The sequence below is a fragment of the Lepus europaeus genome, chromosome 20 (assembly GCF_033115175.1).
Source record: "Lepus europaeus isolate LE1 chromosome 20, mLepTim1.pri, whole genome shotgun sequence".
In the NCBI taxonomy this organism is placed as follows: Eukaryota; Metazoa; Chordata; class Mammalia; order Lagomorpha; family Leporidae; genus Lepus; species Lepus europaeus.
Window position 1 is genome coordinate 1,186,675 of NC_084846.1, and position 18,955 is coordinate 1,205,629.

The window sequence follows — 18,955 nt, forward strand, 5'->3', positions numbered from 1 at the left end:
TTTGATCTGGTGTGATATTTTTTAAAAACATATTTATTGGGGCCAGCGCTGTGGCATAGTGGGTTAAGCTGCTGCCTGCAGTACTGGAACCCCATATGGGCGCCGGTTCAAGACCTGGATGCTCCACTTCTGATCCAGCTCTCTGCTATGGCCTGGGAAGGCAGTGCAAGATGGGCCAAGTCCTTAGGCCCCTGCACCCATGTGGGAAACCTGGAGGGAGCTTCTGGCTCCTGGATTCAGATCAGCTCAGCTCCGACCATTGTGGCCAACTGGGGAGTGAACCAGTGGATGGAAGACTTCTCTCCCTCTGCTCTCCTTCTCTCTCTGTAACTCTGACCTTCAAATAAATAAATAAATCTTTAAAAAATATATTTACTTATTTGAAAGGCAGAGTGACAGAGGGAGGGAGAATCAGGGGGAGGAGAAGGGAGGGAGAGAGAGAGGGAGAGATGGAGAGTGAGAGAGGATGAGTGAGTGAGTGAGTGAGAGAGAGAGAGAGAGAGAGTCTCCCATCCACCGGTTCATTCCCCAAATGCCTACCACAGCCAGGGCAGAGCAATTCCTAAGCCAGGAGCCAGGCACTCCACCCGAGTTTCTCACGTGGGTAGCAGAGCTCACCCGGCCTTTGAGATTTCAGGGTGCAGGAGCTCGGTGCAGTGCCACATGGATGTCCGTGGCAGGCTCGGCGAGCCGGGCTGCATTCTTGGGCGGCCCCAGCTTCCGTCTCCTGCTGCAACTTTTTAAAATCATCCCAAGGAGATTCCCTTGTTCTACACCCCAATCCCTTGCAAACAAACAAACAAATAATAAAAAACCCCATAACAGATACTGAGGCCAGGAGGGTCACCTTGCAGCCGACCAGACAATTCTGGCTGCAGGGAGGAAGGGAGGCCCCTGCCTCCTCGCCCTTCTAGAATCATCTCTCCCTTCTCTGGCTCTAGCCACGCCCCTGTGTCAGCTCAGCCACCTGCCACACAGGTGTGGGGGTTCCTGAGACCACCCCCACCCTAGTCCCTGTGCAATGCGCCGGACCCCACTTGCTGGGAAACCCTGAGTTGGGCGAGGTTCTCCCCTGAGGGCACCTTCCCTGCCTAGGCAGAGCCCCCTCCCCAGCCCAGCACCTCCCCCACCATGACTGGGGTGTTCATGTCAGCCTCTGGGTGTCCACTCCACCCCCACCCTCAAACTGTGAGGGCAAGGCCAGGAGGAGCTCTCTATGGGCTTTCAGCATCACTGAATTGGGGGTGGGTGAGGCCGGGCAAGGGGGTCTCAAGGAGTGGGGGAAGGAGAGAAGATCAGGCCTCTTTCTTCATGTAAAAAAATACGCATATTCAAGTCCATCACATGGCACATGATAAAACCCAGACCATTTCTCGGGAGTGGGCTGTTGGCACAGCGGTTAGGATGCCAGCATCCCAAAGCCGAGTGTCTGAGTTTGAGTCTCGGCTCTGCTCCTCATTCTAACTTCTTGCCAGTGCACCCTGGGAGGCAGCAGCTGATGGCTGAGGCAGTCGGGTCCCTGGATTGAGGACTTTACCCCGCTTTGGCTGGTGCAGGCATCTGGGGGGTGAACCAGCAGACAGGAGGGCTCTGTCTCTCTGCCTTTCAATGAAAGTTTTATTAAAATGTAAAATAATTTTTTAAAAATGTACCTGCTTGAGAGGTACCTACAGAGAGAGCTGCAATCTGCTGGCTTACTCCCCAGGTGCCTTCAACGGCTATGGCAGGGCAGGGGCCGGAGCAAGGAGGTCTCCCATGAGGGTGGCAGGGACTCAGGCATTTGGGCTGCTGCCTCCCAGGGTGTGCATTAGCAGGAAGCTGGAGTCAGGAGCCAGAGGTAGGAATTGAACTCAGGTCCTCCAATGTGGGACACGGGCATGTTAACCATAAGGCTGACTCACTCCCTCTTATGGAGGGATTTGAGGTGGAAGTGAGCAGCCCTATCTCCAAGGTAGGGGGACGGCGGAGGAGGGGTTAGGATCCGATTGTCACCTATACAGGGGCGTGGCCAAGCATGTACGAGGACACTGCCAACAGTTTGTAGGAACAGAATTAAAGAGTAAGTTTATTTTGGTGCAAAAACAAAGCATGGGGCCGAGGCTGTGGTGCAGCAGGTTAAGCTGCCTCCCGCAACTGCATGGAGTGAAATTTTTAAAGTTTTTTTTTTTTTTTAATTTATTTGAAAGGGGCAGGGAGAGATATTTTTTCCATTTACTCAGTCACTCCCCAAATACCTGCAAAGCCTGGGGCAGGGCCAAGGCAGAGCCGGGAGCTGGGGACTCCACCCAGGTCTCCCATGTGATGGCAGGGGCCCCAAGACTTGGCCCAGCATCTACAGCCTTTCTGCACATTAGCAGGAAGCTGGATCAGAAGCAGAGGAGGGACTCAAACCCAGACACTCCGATACGGATGCAGGTGGCCCGAGTGGTGGCTTAACCCGCTGCACCATAAGCCTGCTGCTCCACAAACTTTGTGAAGGACCCTGGTTGGCGGGAGCGTGAGGGGACCCCATTTGACCTATGCCCACCCATGAAATCACCACCCCACTGAAGATAACGAACGAACACAGCCGTCACTCCCCACAACATCCTTGTGCCCTTTGGTTGTTTCCTGCCGCTCTCTCTCCCAGCGAAAGCCGGAGGCAAGCTTGCTGTCCAGCAGTAGGGGATCACACCCCTCCGGTCCCACCCTATGCAATATTACAGAAGAGAGGAGGAGGAGGACACACGTGGATGAACCCTGAGGACAGCACCCTGAGTCAGCCAAGCCCATCCGAGTGGGTAGGCAGAGGGGAGTTAGTGTTTACCCTGTGATGAAACAGTTCCTGCGATTGGTCGCACGGCAGTGTGAGCAGCTTTAACAACACTGAACTTTGCACTTCAAAATGGTTATGGGGGCGAGGGTTTGGCGCAGTGGTCGACACCCCCTAGGTTGTGTCCCACAACCCATATCAGAGGGCCTGGGTTCGAGTCCTGGCCCTGCTCCTGACTCCAGATTCCTGGGAGGCAGCGGTGATGGCTCAAGGGCTTGGGCCCCTGCCACCCACCTGGGAGACCCGAATGGAGCTCCTGGCTCCTTGGGCCCCTGCCACCTACCTGGGAGACCCGGATGGAGCTCCTGGCTCCTTGGGCCCCTGCCACCCACCTGGGAGACCCGGATGGAGCTCCTGGCTCCTTGGGCCCCTGCCACCCACCTGGGAGACCCGGATGGAGCTCCTGGCTCCTTGGGCCCCTGCCACCCACCTGGGAGACCCGGATGGAGCTCCAGGCTCCTAACTTCAGCCTGGCCCAGCCCTGGCTGTTGTGAGCGTTTGGAGAATGACCCAGCAGATGGAAGATCTTTGTCTTTTTTTTTTTTTTTTAATTATTTGACAGTGAGAGAGAGAGAGAGAGAAAGAGAGAGAGAGAGAAAGGTCTTCCTTCCGTTGGTTCACTCCCCAAATGGGCGCTACGGCTAGCACTGCGCCAATCTGAAGCCAGGAGCCAGGTGCTTCATTCTGGTCTCCAATGTGGGTGCAGGGGCCCAAACACTTGGGCCATCCTCCACTGCCCTCCTGGGCCACAGCAGAGAGCTGGACTGGAAGAGGAGCAGCCGGGACTAGAACCCGGTGCCCATATGGGATGCCGGCGCCACAGGCAGAGGATTAACCAAGTGAGCCACAGCGCCGGCCCCATGATTTCTTTTTCAATTCTGAAAACCAGCAAAGGCAGGTGAGGCTGGCAGTGGGCGAGGAAGAGGAGCTACCCTCACTGACGTGGGAGGATCGGCGAGCTCAAATATAAGAGCGAAACAGACGGTCGTGGCCTGAGGCCTCATTTACATAATGGAAAAGCACCAGAGGCTTTCCGCCCTGGTGCTGGCGGAGTTTGCCACATCAGAGTGGACCTCTGACAGGTAACAGTGGTACACACTGGGCTGAGAATGGCGAAAACCAGCCGAACGCTCTGGTGTTGCAAGGTTGGTGGCTCGCGAACGGCAGGTCCAGGAGCCAGGAATCCATCCGGGTCTCCCACGTAGGTGCAGCGGCCCAGGGCAGCACAGGTTCCCCATGCGGCTCTTCTGTGGCACAGTACCACGCTGGGAGAAGAGGAGCGGCACTGAGTGAGTTTCCCACTGAAACATTTCTGGGGCTGGCGTCGTGGTGCAGAGGGTTAAGCCACCACCTGCGGACGCTGGCGTCCCATATTGGGGTGCTGGTTCGCGTCCCAGCTGCTCCACTTCCGATCCAGCTCCCTGTTGATGTATCTGGGAAAGCAGCAGAAGATGGCCCAAATGCTTGGGTCCCTGCCACTCACATGCGCGACCCAGATGGAGTTTCTGGCTCCTGGCTTTGGCCTGGCCCAGCGCCAGCCATTGAGGCCATTTAGGGAGTAAACAAGCAGATGGGAGAGCTCTCCCTTTCTGTCATACTGCCTTTCAAATTCATTTTTAAAAAATGACTTATTTGAGAGGAAGGGGGAAGAGGGGTGGGAGAGAAGGAAAGACAGATCTTGTTTGCCCACCCACTGGTTCACTCCCCAGATGCCCACATGGTCAGGACAGGGTTGAGCCAAGGTCAGGGGCTAGAAACTCAGTTCAGATCTCCCAGGTGGGGACCCAAGCACTTGAGCCATCGCTGCCACCTTCCACAGTCCACTTTAGCAGGGAGCTGGAATGAGGAAGGAGCAAGATCCAAGAATCAAACCCAGGCATGGAGACACAGGATATGGACATCTGAACCACAAGAGGCAATGCCTGCCTCAAATTTCCCCTTTTTTATTGTTATTCACTGGGGATAGAAAATGCTGCTGGGAGAATGAGAGGACAGAGTCCAGAGAGGTTAGAAGACTCAAGACAGGAGGCTGGCGCCATGGCTCACTTGGCTAATCCTCCACCTGCGGCGCCAGCATCCCATATGGGCACCCTGGGTTCTAGTCCCAGTTGGGGCGCCAGTTCTAGTCCTGGTTACTCCTCTTCCAGTCCAGCTCTCTGCTGTGGCCTGGGAAGGATGAAGGATGGCCCAGGTGCTTGGGCCCTGCCCCTGCGTGGGAGACCAGGAAGAGGCACCTGGCTTCTGGCTTCGGATTGACACAGCGCCGGCCATAGTGGCCATTTGAGGAGTGAACCAATGGAAGGAAGACCTTTCTCTCTGTCTCTCTCTCACTGTAACTCTACCTGTCAAAATAAATAAATAAAAATCTTTAAAAAAAAAAAGACTCAAGACAGGACATTTAGGAAAGAGAAGAGCCCATGACCCAGGGCCTTAACCACACAAAGCCCTATGTGGATCTCCTGCTGACCCTCGACCCATGTATATGTAGGGTGGATTCCAACCAGCTCAACTAATGCCAACAGAACTGAACCAAGCGTTTATCTGCCACCCACTACAGGGGAAGCCGACTTTAGTGCAGTCAGCTAACCACCTAATTAAAAAGAAAAGAAAATTTAAAAATCAATGCTGTTTAGAGGACCACAATAGAATGCAGAGCTTCGGGTCTGGCATTGTGGCACAGAGGGTCAAGCTGCTGCCTGAATTGCTGGCATCCTGTACTGGCCTGTTTGGTGCCAGTTTGAGTCCCGGCTGCTTTTCCAATCCAGCTCCCTGCTAATGCTCCTGGGAAGGCAGCGCAGCAGGTGATGGCTCAAGGGCTTGGGTTCCTGCACCCATGTGGGAGATCCGGATGGAGTTCCAGGCTCCTGGCTCTGGACTGAACCAGCCCCAGCCACTGTGGCCATCTGGGGAATGAATCAGCAGAGGATCTCTCTCTCTCCCCCTCTCTCTTGCTGCCTTTCGAGTAAAATAAATATATCTTTTAAAAAAGAGCCCAAAGTCTCCACAACATGGCCTCTATAATGTCAGGAACAGAAAATTACTAAACTTGTGAAGAAATAGGAAACCAGGAATCATACTCAAGAAAGAACACAACGAATGAGGACTATTGAGATTATCAGATAACGACTCTGAGCAGTCAAAGTACATTGAAGGATGCCCAGAGAAATTAGCTCCCAACAAATGGACAAAGCAACCTAGGTAGGGAAATAGAGACCATAAAAATGGACCAAATGGAAATTCTAAAAACCGAAAAATACAGGGTATGATGTGAAAAAATTCACCTTCCCAGCAGGTTGGCGATGATAGAAGACAGATTAATAACAAATATGCACACTGAAGGAGACAGATGAGATTCAACAAAGATGCACAAGTGGGGGCTGGTACCGTGACACCAGCAGCCATATCAAAGCACTGGTTTGAGTCCCAGCTGCTCTCTCTGACCCAGCTCCCTGCTAATGTGCCTGGGAAAGCAGAGATGGCCCAAGGGTCTGGGCCCCTGCATCCATGGGGCAGACTTAAACGGAGTCCCAGGCTCCTGGCGCTGGCCTGGCTCAGCCCTGGCCATCGTGGTCATAGATGGAGGATCTCTGTAACTCTGCCTTTCAAATAAATAAACCTTTAGAAAACAAATTACCAGCCGTTTCAGCAGCATTAGGTATATTCACACTGTTGTATAATCCTCCACACCATCATTTCCCAGAACCTTCTCCTCTTCCCAAACTGAAACTCTGTCCCAATTACACACTCCCCAGCCCCCGTTCCACTGTCTCCTAGAACGTGACAACTCTGGGGATCTCTTTAAGTGGAATCAGCACCCAGCGTCCGTCCTTTTGCGTCTGGGTGATTTCAGTGCACACAGGTCCAGCGTTCATCTAGGTTATAGCTGGGGTCAGCACTTTTTTCCTCTGAAGGCTGAATGATAGTCCAGTGTGGCTCCATTAAGGGCGGCTTAACATTTTTTTTATTAATATTTGAGAGGTGGAGAGACAGAGAGATCTCCCACCCATTGGTTCACTCCCTAAATGCCTACAACAGTCAGGGCTGGGCCAGGCTGCAGCTGGGAGCCAGGAACTCCATCCAGGTCTCCCATGTGGTTGGCAGGGATCCATTTGGGCTGCTGCCTCCCGGGGTGTACATTAGCAGGAAGCTGGAGTCAGGAGCTGGGAATCAAACCCAGGCCCTCCGATGTGGAACACAGAGCAGGGAGTCTTAGTCCATTTCCAACCAAGATCTGTCTCTTTGGGGCTGTCACTGTTCATTTCCCAGGAGAGAACTCTGGGCCCATCATTCAATCCTGTCCAACCTCAGCCCTGCACCCTCCCCTGGCTGGCAGCTGGGCCCCTCTGCCGCCCCCTGGTGACAGCGTGCACAGAGACAGGTTCAGGTGGAGCTCAGGTGGCAGCTCCCAGACTAGTGCACACGCACACACGCCAGGGACTTCCCCAGGTACAGAGAATCAGGAACACCACTACCACCGCAGGTGCTCCCCATCAGATGCCTGCCCAGGGATGGGCACCGCCTCCCTGTGCCGGAAACGCCAGCCACGCTCCAAGGAAGACGCTGTCACTATTCCCAAGTCTCGGATGGATGAGCAAACCGGGTCTCAGAGATGCTGACTCACCCACCCAGGCTCACGGAGCTGGGAAGTGGCCAGGCTGACCTTAGCCCGGCACCGCAGGGCCTTCCAGACGGCTGTGGGCTTGGAGAAGCTCAGTGCGTTGTGGGGGCCTCAGCTTCTCCACTGCCCTCTGCTACTCTCCCTCACCACAGCCAATTCCCCGTTCACATATTCCTGACCCCTAACACAGCGGACCTTCCAAGAACCTTGACCACCAGCTGCTCTCCGCTCTGCAGTTCTGGCTACAACCTAGCTGCGTCCCCCAGCCCCACCCTTCAGCCTTCAATTATGCCGGTCCCGGGCTCCTGGGCTCCCTGGCACCATCGGCTCCCCCGGGAGCTCTCGCCTGCTCGGATGCTAGTATCTGTATCTCTCCTGCTCCCAGGTCAGTCTCTCCAAGCCCAAACCTGCTCATCCAACACCCCCTGGCCACCCCCTGCCCAGACATACAGCTTGAGGCGGCCCCCATGGAACCTGTTCTTGTGCCCTCCCCTCTTGCCTGGGTCCCACCACAGAGTCCACCACTGGCCCCTTCCCCTGCGAGAGCAGGAATCTACGCTGTCTCAGATGCGTCCTTATGTCCTCCTGATGCTCAGCTACTCCCCACGTCCTGTGATGGCGGCTGCGTCCCCCATGACTATCCCTGCCTGCCTGGCTCTGGTCCTGCTCGGCTCGCCCATCAGCATCCCCCTCCCCTCCTCCCCCTCTTTTTTTTTTTTTTTTTTTTTTTTTTTTGACAGGCAGAGTGGACAGAGAGAGAGAGAGAGAGAGAGAAAGGTCTTCCCTTTGCCGTTGGTTCACCCTCCAATGGCCGCCGCGGTAGCGCGCTGCGGCCGGCGCACCGCGCTGATCCGATGGCAGGAGCCAGGTGCTTCTCCTGGTCTCCCATGGGGTGCAGGACCCAAGCACTTGGGCCATCCTCCACTGCACTCCCTGGCCACAGCAGAGAGCTGGCCTGGAAGAGGGGCAACCGGGACAGGATCGGTGCCCCGACCGGGACTAGAACCCGGTGTGCCGGCGCCGCAAGGCGGAGGATTAGCCTAGTGAGCCGCGGCGCCGGCCCTCCCCCTCTTTTTTTAATTTATTTTTTATTTTTTGACAGGCAGAGTGGACAGTGAGAGAGAGAGACAGAGAGAAAGGTCTTCCTTTTGCCGTTGGTTCACCCTCCAATGGCCGCCGCGGTAGGCGCGCTGCAGCCAGCGCACCGCGCTGATCCGATGGCAGGAGCCAGGTGCTTCTCCTGGTCTCCCATGGGGTGCAGGGCCCAAGCACTTGGGCCATCCTCCACTGCATTCCCTGGCCACAGCAGAGAGCTGGCCTGGAAGAGGGGCAACCGGGACAGGATCGGTGCCCCGACCGGGACTAGAACCCGGTGTGCCGGCGCCACAAGGCGGAGGATTAGCCTAGTGAGCCGCGGCGCCGGCCTCCTCCACCTCTTTTTAAAACACAGATTTAGGGGCTGGTGCTGTGGCACAGCAGATAAAACCTCTGTCTACAGCGCCGGCATCCCCTATGGATGTGGGTTCGAGTCTCAGCTGCTCCACTTCCGATCCAGCTCTCTGCTATGGCCTGGGAAAGCAGTGGAAGATGGCCCAAGTCCTTGAGCCCCTGCACCCATGTGGGAGACCCGGAAGAGGCTCCAGGCTCCTGGCTCCTGGCTTTGGATCGGCCCAGCTCCGGCCACTGCAGAGTGAACCAGTGGGTGGAAGACCTTTTTCTGTCTCTGTAACTCTGCCTCAAATAAATAACTAAAGATCTTAGAGAGAGAGGGAGGGAAAGAGGATGGGAGGGAGGGAGGGAGGGAGAGAGGGGAGGAGGGAGGGGGAAAGGGGAGGGAAGTGGGTGAGGAAGGGAGGAGGGAGCCTCATCCAATCATGGCATCTGGGGGCGGGGCCTTTGGGAAATGGTCAGATAAGCTCATTAGGGTGGAATCCCCAGGATTGAATCCTGGAGGACTGAGAGAGAGAAATAGGCCAGGGGTGGGGGAATTCCTGGGTCTGGCACAGCTACAGCAGGCTCATTTTTAAGCTGATACTTATCAATATCCAATTGTTCTGGGCAGAACAAAAAGCTCCCCCCCCCCCTCCGGCTCCAGCCATGCAGGTGTTCTGCCTCAGCCACCAGAGGACAACCCAGGCCTCCCCACTGCTCCCCCACTTCCCCACTTTGCCTGATGCACCTGCCGACGCTTGCATTTCCCTCCCTCAAACACAGTCCCGTGCCACGCAATGCCACGTCGGTCAATGACGTGTAAGACGGCGGTCCCATCAGATGATAAAGGAGCTGGAACTCTCCTGCCGCCAGGTGACGCCGAAGCCAAGGTGATGCGCGGGCACAACGCGTGACTCACACATCTATGACGCTGCCGGGAGACACACCTATGCTGCCGGCCATACGCAATATACCTGCTGACGATAACGCATGGCTGTGTGACTGGTCTACGCATCTCCTCTAGTAGGAGTACAGTGCACTTGGAGTGCACGTCTACGTATATAAAATAAATCTGGTGGAGCTGGCATCATGGCACGGTGGGTTAAGCCACTGCTTATTACACCAGCAACCCACATGCACGCCGGTTCAAGTCCCAGCTGCTCTGCTTCCGATCCAGCTCTCTGCTATGGCCTGGGAAAGCAGTGGAAGATGGCCCAAGTCCTTGGGCCCCTGAACCCACATGGGAGACCCAGAACAAGCTCCTGGTTTTGACCAGGCCCAGCCCCAAACGATATGGCCATTTGAGGAGTGAGCCAGCCTAGGAAAGATCCATCTCTCTCCCCCTCCCTTCCCCTCCACTATCTCTCTGTGGTATTCTGTCTTTCAAATAAGCAACTAGGGGTCCAGTGCTGTGGCATAGTGGGTAAAGCTGCTGCCTGCAGTGCCAGTATCCTATATGGGCGCCAGTTCGAGTCCCAGCAGCTCCACTTCCAACCCAGCTCCCTGCTATGGTCTGGGAAAGCAGTGGAAGATGGCTCAAGTCTTGGGCCCCTGCACCTGCATGGGAGACCCAGAGGAAGCTCCTGGCTCCTGGCTTCAGATCAGCACAGCTCCCACCATTGTGGCCAACTGGGGAGTGAACCAGGGGATGGAAGCTCTCTCTTTCTCGTGTGTGTGTGTGTGTGTGTAATTCTGACTTCCAAATAAATAAATAAATCTTTTTTAAAAATAGGCAACTAAATAAATATTTTTAAAAAACAAAGTTGGAGCAGTTATTTAGCCTGCCAGTTAAGACGCCATATCCTGGGTTCGAGTCCTGGCTCCTGACCCCAACTTCCTGCTAATGCAGACTCTGGGAGGCAGAGGTGATGGCTGAGGTACTTGGGTTCCTGCTACCACAGTGGGAGGCCTGGACTGTGTTCCTGGCTCCCAGCTTTGGCCTGGCCCAGTTACGGGTATTTGGGGATGAACCAGTCAGTCAAATAGATGGAAGTGTGCTTTTTTCTCTCTTTTTTAAAGATTTAATTTTTTTATTTATTTGAAAGGCAGCATTACAAAGAGGAGGCACAGAGAGAGAGAGAGAGAGAGAGATCTTGCACACTGGTTCACTTCCCAAATAGCCACAACAGCCACAGTTGGGCCAGGCTGGAGCCAGGAGCCTGGAGCTCCATCTGGGTCTCCCACATAGGTAGTAGGGGCCCAAGCACTTGGGCCATCTTCTGCTGCTTTCCCAAGTGCCTTAGCAGGGAGCTGGACTGGAAGTGGAGCAGCCAGGACTCGAACTGGCATTGCAGGCGGTGGCTTAACAAGGTGTACAGCACAGCGCTGGCCCTGTCTCCATGCGTATTAAACAACAAAACTGAAGCAAAGGCGAAGGTGAGTCAGGGCACCGCATTCCACCCGCGGAGTCTCGGCTGCATCAGGAGCCGGGTGATCCCCAGCACCTCTGTGTGTGCAGGCAGGGGGCCGAGACCCCCTTAACAACGCCCTTCTCCGCCTGCCCCCTGTGGCTAAGCGATGTGGATGACACTGGTTTTCAGAAGACCTTTTCTGTCCTTCCTTTAAACACCGTTGACATCACGTGCACAGAGTGAGAAAGCAAAGTTCTGCCCCTGCCAGTCTCCAACGCAGGCAGGGCCACAGCCACCTGGGTCAGGGGGAGGGTGGAAAGGGTCTGTCGCCGTAGTTGTGTTCTCTTCTTAAAGATTTATTTATTTATTTGAAAGGCAGAGCTACAGAGAAAGGGAGAGACAAAGAGATCTTCCATCTGCTGCTTCACTCCCCAGATGGCTGCAATGGCCAGGGCTGGGCCAGGATGAAGTCAGAGTAGGGTCTCCCAGGCGGATGACAGGGGCCCAAGCGCTCCAGCCATTGGCCTCCCAGGTGCCTTGGCAGGGAGCTGGATCAGGAGCTGAGCAGCCAGAACTGGAGCTTGCAGAGGATGCTGACCTCACAGGCAGTGGCTCAACCCACTTCACCACAACGTGGCCCAGTCACAGTGGTTTTAGACAAAGCAGCAGGGGTGGGGTTTTGAGTAGCGGTTAAGATGCCACTTAGGGCCAGCGCTGTGGCACAGTGGGTAAAGCCAATGCAGCGCCAGCATCCCATGTGGGCACTGGTTCAAGTCCCGACTGCTCCTCTTCTGATCCAGCTCTCTGCTATTGCCTGGGAAAGCAGTAGAAGATGGCCCAAGTCCTTGGGCCCCTGCACCTGCATGGGAGACCCAGAAGCAGCTCCTGGCTCCTGGCTTTGGATCAGTGCAGCTCTGGCCATTACAGCCAATTGGAGAGTGAACCAGTGGATGGAAGACCTCTCTCTCTCTCTACCTCTCCTTCTCTCTCTGTGTAACTCTGACTTTCAAATAAATAAATAAATCTTTAAACAAACAAGATGTCACTCAAGGGGCTGGTGCTGTGGCATAGTGGGCTAAGTGTCCACCTGCAGTGCTGGCATCCCATATGGGTGCCAGTTCATGCCCTAGCTGCTCCACTTCCGATCCAGCTCCCTGCAAATGTACCTAGGAAAGCAGTGGAAGATGGCCCAAAGTGCCTGGGCTCCTGTCCCCACATGGGAGACGTAGAAGGGGCTCCTGGCTCCAGATAGGCCCAGCCTTGGCCATTGCAGCCGTTTGGGGAGTGAACCAGCAGATGGAAGACCTTTCTGCCTTTCAAATAAATAAAACCTTAAAAAAAAAAGATGACACCCAGGACATCCATATCCCATATAGAGAACCTGGGTTCAAGTCCTGGCTCCACTTCCAATTCCAGCTCCCTGCCAATACACACCCTGGGAGGCAGAAGGTGACGGCTCAAGTGCTTGGGTCCCTGCCATCCACGTGGGAGACCCAGGCTGGGTTCAGGGCTCCTGGTTTTGACCTGGCCCAGTCTCGGCTCACTCTATCACTCTCTTTCCAAAGAACAATGAGGCAGCACCCATGGGAGCGTCTGGCCTTGGTGTTGGAAGGCAGCACCCATGGGAGCGTCTGGCCTTGGTGTTGGAGGGCAGCAGAGTCTGGAAGTAGGAGGTGCTGCCCGTGGGCAGGAGCCCTGTCCCTGGGGTCATCCTGCGGTCAGCCCCAGGAGGTGGCAGGGGCCGGGGTGAGGGGGGGCTAGGTCAGAAGAGGCAGGGAGGCTCGTGGCAGGGGCAGGTGCCAAGGCAGGGGTGTGGGGTGTGGGGGTGTATGTTGTGGGGGAGAGCCTGTTTGGGTGGGATGGGGGTGGGCTGGGCGCATGGTCCAGACCCCAGGTGAGGGGTTTCGAGAAGACATCACCTGACAGATAGGAGGTGCCATCGCCTCCTTCCGGGGCTGCACAGCCGCCAGGTTCCCAGGGATCCGGGCGCATTGGGGCAAGACATCGGCAAACCGCGGACACCACAGGTGGCTCTGATCTGGATCCTGCTCCCATCCAGCTGGGTGGCCCAGGGCAGGGTCGGGGGGTGGGGGAGGAGGCTCTTCCTATCCAGAGCTTTCCCTGTGGCCCATCAAGGGCTCATAGTACAAGCCTGAATCTTTTCTGGCTCGGGATCTCCTGGTGTGTGTGTGGGGGGGGGGGCGCTCCCTTCGGCTCTGGGCTTGGTGTTCAAGGTCCCCATGGTGACCCTCCCCCAGGGTCTCCTCCGTGGCTCTGGGCCACAGCTGCATAGGTTCCCAGGGCCTATGCAAATCTTAGATGGCACCTGCATGCTGCGCCCGGGTGCCAGGCTGGGCCCGGGCTGTTCCCTCCATCAGAGTCCCTGGTCACCACTCTCATGGACACCTGGCATGGCTAGACCTGCAGGTGAGCAGCTTGCCTGGGGCTTCTTCCAGGAAGCCTTCCTGGACTGCCATGCTGAGTCCACTGCCTCTGTGTGCCCCTAGGGCCTGCATGCGGTTCCTAGGCTGAGCCCGGGGACAGGTCTGCCTCCCTGTGGAAACTCCAGGAGGCCAGCATGCACCGCGTCCAGGCTGGGCTCTGATGCAGGCCCCCGCACAAATGCCACCTTTCCAGAGGGGGCCCTGCTCTCCCGCAAGTAATCCCTGTTGCTGACATCACACTTCCAGAAAATTCGAGGAATAGATGGGAAGATCCTGAATAGTCCGTCACAGACTCTGAGCTCCCGAGAGCGTCAGACAAACCCAAATTGGACCTTGACTCCTTTCAGCCTGTGGCCAGGCCCCCGGGGAGCTCAGAGGACACGCGTGTCAAGCACAGGATGCATCTGCCACCTGGCCTTTTGCAGCTGGGGAAACTGAGGCAGGGCCAACAATGTCACGAGGCAGGAAGAGGCAGAAGAAGGGGACCCCGCCCTCAGCCCCCTCACCCAATACAACCTCTGGGTGCCACCAGATGTACCCATGCCTCTAGTCATCATTTCACAAACATTTATTAGGTGCCTATTGTATGTCAGGTACTGGGCTACACCCTGGACACGCAGGGAACAGGACAGACAGGGATTCCCACCCGTTCTGGGCAGCGTGGGGTTTGGGAGGGGCACACACAGGTCCAGCGCCCCAATCCAGAATGTGCCCAAATCCAACCAATGTGACACCACTAGTGGAAAATTCCATGCTGTGAACCATGCTGCATGTACAAAATGACTGAAAATCATGTATGGGAGTGAGAGTTTCACACAACAATTAAGATGCCGCTTAGGGGGCCAGTGCTGTGACGTGATGGGTAAAGCTGCTGCCTGCAGTGCCGGCATCCCATATGGGCGCCAGTTAGAGACCCGGCCGCTTCACTTCCAATCCAGCTCTCTGCTGTGGCCTGGGAAAGCAGTAGAAGATGGCCCAAGTCCTTGGGCCCCTGCACCTGCGTGGGAGACCCGGAAGAAGCTCCTGGCTCCTGGCTTTGGATGGGTGCAGCTCTGGTCATTGTGGCCAACTGGGGAGTGAACCAGCGGATGGAAGACCTCTCTCTCTCTCTCTCTCTCTCTCTCTCTCTCTCTCTGCCTCTCCTTCTTCCTCTGTATAACTCTGCCTTTCAAATAAATAAATAAATTTACTTTATGTGGGCCACCTACATCTCACATGGAGTGCCTGTCTCGAGTCCTGGCGCCTCCACTTCCAATCCAGCTCCCCACGCATGCGCACCCTGGGAGGCAGCAGTCGTGGCTCAAGTGCTTGAGTCCCTGCCATCCACGTGGGAGACCTGGATGGAGCTCTGGGTTCCTGGCTTCAGCCTGGCACAGCTCTGGCTGTTGCAGGCATATTGGGAGTGAACCAACAGATGGAAAACCTCTCCCTCTCTCTGCCTTTCAGATTAAAAAAGATACAAAACATCTTGTATGAGGCCGGCATTGTGGCACAGAGAGTTAAGTTGCTATCTGTGATGTCGGCATCTCATATGGGAGCCAGTTTGGGTCCTGGCTGTTCCAAATCCGATCCAGGTCCCTGCTAATGCACCTGGGAAAGGCAGAAGAAGAAGGCCCAAGTGCTTGGGCCCCTGCACCCACGTGGGAGACCCGGAAGAAGCTCCTGGCGTTGGTATGGTCCAGTGCTGGCTGTTGCAGCCAGCTGGGGAGTGAACCAGTGGATGGAAGATCTCTCCTTCTCTTCTCTGTAACTCGGATTTTCAAATAAATAAATATTTTTTTCCCAAAAAAAGAAAGAATCCACCTGTCCTCTGTATTTCATTTTTTTTTTAAAGGTTTATTTAACAGAGAGCTGGGTTGTAAGCATAGCAGCTAGGACTTGAACTGGTGCCCATATGGGATGCTGGCACTGCGAATGGCGGCTTAACCTGCTGCGCCACAGCACGGACCCTGTGCCCGCTGTATTTTGTTGGTTTGTTTCTTGCTGTCAGGTGGTGACTGGGGGTAGGAAGAGGAGGCAGCAGTGGAGGGAGGGGCTGCGACCTGGAAGAGGGAGGCGAGGAAGGCCTCCTTGGCCAAGGTGACGTTTGAATGAAGGAGGCGACAGGGCAGCCGTGGGGCCAGTACATCTAGGTCCAGGGAGGAGGCAGGGCCCAGCATGGTGGATTCAAGGCACCAAGACGAGATCCACTGGTGTAGCCGGTGTGGGGAGAGTGGGAAGCGAGAGCAGGGAGGTGACAGCCTTCTCCATAGACCCGCCCTCAGCAAACCCCTCAGGCGGAGAGGCAGCACCCAGAGGCCCACCCACCTGTCTGCCCTCCTCACACTGCCCATGTCCCTGCCATACCCTAGCAGCGCAGCCCTGAGGCCAGGATCACACAGCACAGCCAGGGGGACAGAGGGGACAGCGCCCGTCATAGTGCCCTGGCTCGGCCCAGTCCGACCCCCTCAGTGAAGCCTCCACGTGATGCCGCAGGGGGCTGTGGGTCTGCCCAGCTGAGGGGAGGGCACAGGAGGGAGTGTCTGGGGCCAGGGGACCGGGCTAAGTCCTTTCCCCTCCACCTGGGCAGGCAGCGACTGCAGGATGGTGGCTGAGCCATCCTCAAGGCTCCTCCACGCAGCCCTGTGCCCCGCCCACCCCACCTCTGCCTCCTCTTCCTCCTCTTCCCTAGCTGTCACTGCCTCTTCCAGGAGGTCCCCCAGGTGTGCATGCAAAGTGGGGACAGCCTGTCCGCCTGCCAGCCTCCTTGTCCCTCCAGGGGAAGTGGTCTCTGCAGGCAGGGGACAAGGCAACAGTGAGGAAGCGGCCCTCCACCAAGCAAGGACCCTCCAGGATCTGCTGTGGTCAGACTGGGAGGCCCTGGGGACCCTCAGACTTTTCACCTGCACTTCGCTCATCTGCTCCAGCCTCTCCGGTACCCCTTGCTGCAGGTCCAACACGACAGGTTCATTCCAGCCTCAGGGCCTTTGCACCTGCAGGTGCCTCTGCCTGGAACGCCCCCCCCCTCCCCCGCCGCCCACGACCATCTGCCTGGCTCCTCCTCATTCTTCAGGGCTCAGCCCTGTCCCTGTCCCCTTCTGTCCCCCAGGGGCATCCTGCGTCCCAGTGCAGGCACTTTGTGTGCTGAGTGATTCAAGACAGGCGGGAGTGGGAGGGAGAGTGGGCGGGCTGGTAGGGCACCCCCTCTCTTCAAACCAGAATATGGAGCCCAGGAGCAGGTGGGGAGGCAGGGCAGAGCTGGGCTCCGGCCACCTCAGTGTGCAGCTGACAGTGTCATGTTAACAAAGGTCTAGGGTCCAGACTGAGGGAGGCGAAAGGCCATCTCTATGCTACTCTGGTCAGAGCCAGGCAGGGGAGGGGTGGAGGGGAAGGAAGAGGAAGACCCTTGCCGCTCAGCGATCTAAGCAGGGGGTCCAGAGACACTGAGGACCCCCTTCTGGTCACTGAAGCCCTTGCTCCCTTGGCTCCCCACTTGCCATCCACCTTGGCTTCCTCCTACCTTGTCACTGCCTCCTCCGCCTGGCTGGCATCTCCCGGTGCCACAGCCCCTCCGCCTGGCTGGCATCTCCCAGTGCCACAGCCCCTCCACCTGGCTGGCATCTCCCGGTGCCACAGCCCCCCCGCCTGGCTGGCATCTCCCGGTGCCACAGCCCCTCCGCCTGGCTGGCATCTCCCGGTGCCACAGCCCCTCCACCTGGCTGGCATCTCCCGGTGCCACAGCCCCTCCGCCTGGCTGGCATCTCCTGGTGCCTCCTCCACCTGGGCGTCTAGCTGTATATCAATTTCCAGACGCCAGGACCAGACGGCACCTAAACCAGCGCCCGCGTTGGTGGCTACTCCCTTTCCTACACCTTTGCATCTGTGCAGGATCGGCCCGACTCTCACTGGTCCCTAACTATACCTCGGGGCAGTGCCATCACGGCTCACCCGGACCAAGGTGGTTGCCTCCAACCTGGCCTCCTGGCTCCTGCCCTCGCCTGTCTCCCTTTACTTCCCAGCCTGGCTCTGCCCAGCCCCTTGTGTCCCCACGGACCTTGCAGCCCTGGTTTCACAGTCCTGTCACAGCTCCTCCGAGCCTCAGCAGCATCTCCTGTGCAGTTCTGCTCACTGGTCTCCTCCCACTTAACTCCTATTCAGCCTTAGCAACTCAGCCATCCATCACCTCCTCCAGGGAGCCTTCTCTGATGCTTCATCAGCTGAGTCAGGGGACAGCTCTAGGTTCCTTGTTCCCAGGCATCACTGTGAGATACGTATATATTTATGAGAGACAGAGAGAGCGCGCAAGTCCCCGCTGCCCAGTTGTTTTACAAGCAGGGCATTGTGCTCAATCCTTTACTTACTCACAAGAGGATGCCTGCTCATGTGCCCATTTTACAGGTAGGGAAATTGAAGCACGAGGGGGTGAAGTCATTAGCCTGAGGGCTGAACTCAAACTGGCAGGGCAGGGTGCAGGCAGGCACAGGCTCGGGCAGCAGGGCAGGGGGCGGCCTGTGGCGCCCAGACAAGAGGGGAGCAGGGGAGTGAAGAGCATCGTGGCGCCCGCCTGCCCGGGTCATCCCGTGGAGGGGAGGGGGCAGGCCCATGGACAGGCAGCACAGCTGCCCTGGTGCCAAGTACTCACTTTCCGCCAGGCTCTGAGCCAACCAAACGCTATATTCAACCTGCAGCCAGCCCTGGCTCCCAGGGTGGGGCCGCCCTGCCCGAGAGCAAGAAATGGCAACCCAGGGGGGTCCTGAACTCCTTCCAGGCCCCGGAGCCTTCCCCGTAGCACCGCTGCTAGAGCACCCCGTAGCACCGCCAGGCCCTTTCCTAGCTCCCTGGGACATGTACTGCCAACCCATTTTGCAGGTAGGCAAACCAAGGCTCAGAAAGCTTTCCCTGGGGCCATAGGGCCAGGTGAGTGACGACAGCCTCTTCTCCCCCTTCTCAAAGACTTCTGCTTGGAGGGGGCGGGCAGCACTGCCTCCTCTCTCCCACCTGCATGGGCCTGGGGCGGGGGTGGCAGGTGTGCTGGGTGAGGCTCCTAGTGATGCCCCCCCCCCCCCACACACACACACTTTAATTCACAGCAGCTGCTCCAGGAAGGGGCCCTGTGGGAGGCTGAGATAATTCCACAGCTCTCCGTGCCTTATCTTGGGGGACCCTATGCCCAGGCTCAGACTGGGGTCTCCACCCCCTTTCCCCATCTCACCGCATCCCCCAGACCTGCAAGCCAGACCGGGCCACAAGAGCAGCCACCCGTTGTCCCACCCCCACTCCGCACCTGCTGCTTAGTCTCCTTATCCCGGCAATAAAAGAG

General features: G+C 56.9%; 1 protein-coding gene across 1 annotated transcript in view; it reads right to left on the reverse strand.

Annotated features, from left to right (window-relative positions):
* The window catches only part of CERS4 (ceramide synthase 4), a 34,442-nt gene that overhangs the window by 14,689 nt on the left and 798 nt on the right, over nucleotides 1-18,955 (reverse strand). The gene's annotated exons all lie outside the window — the stretch shown is intronic.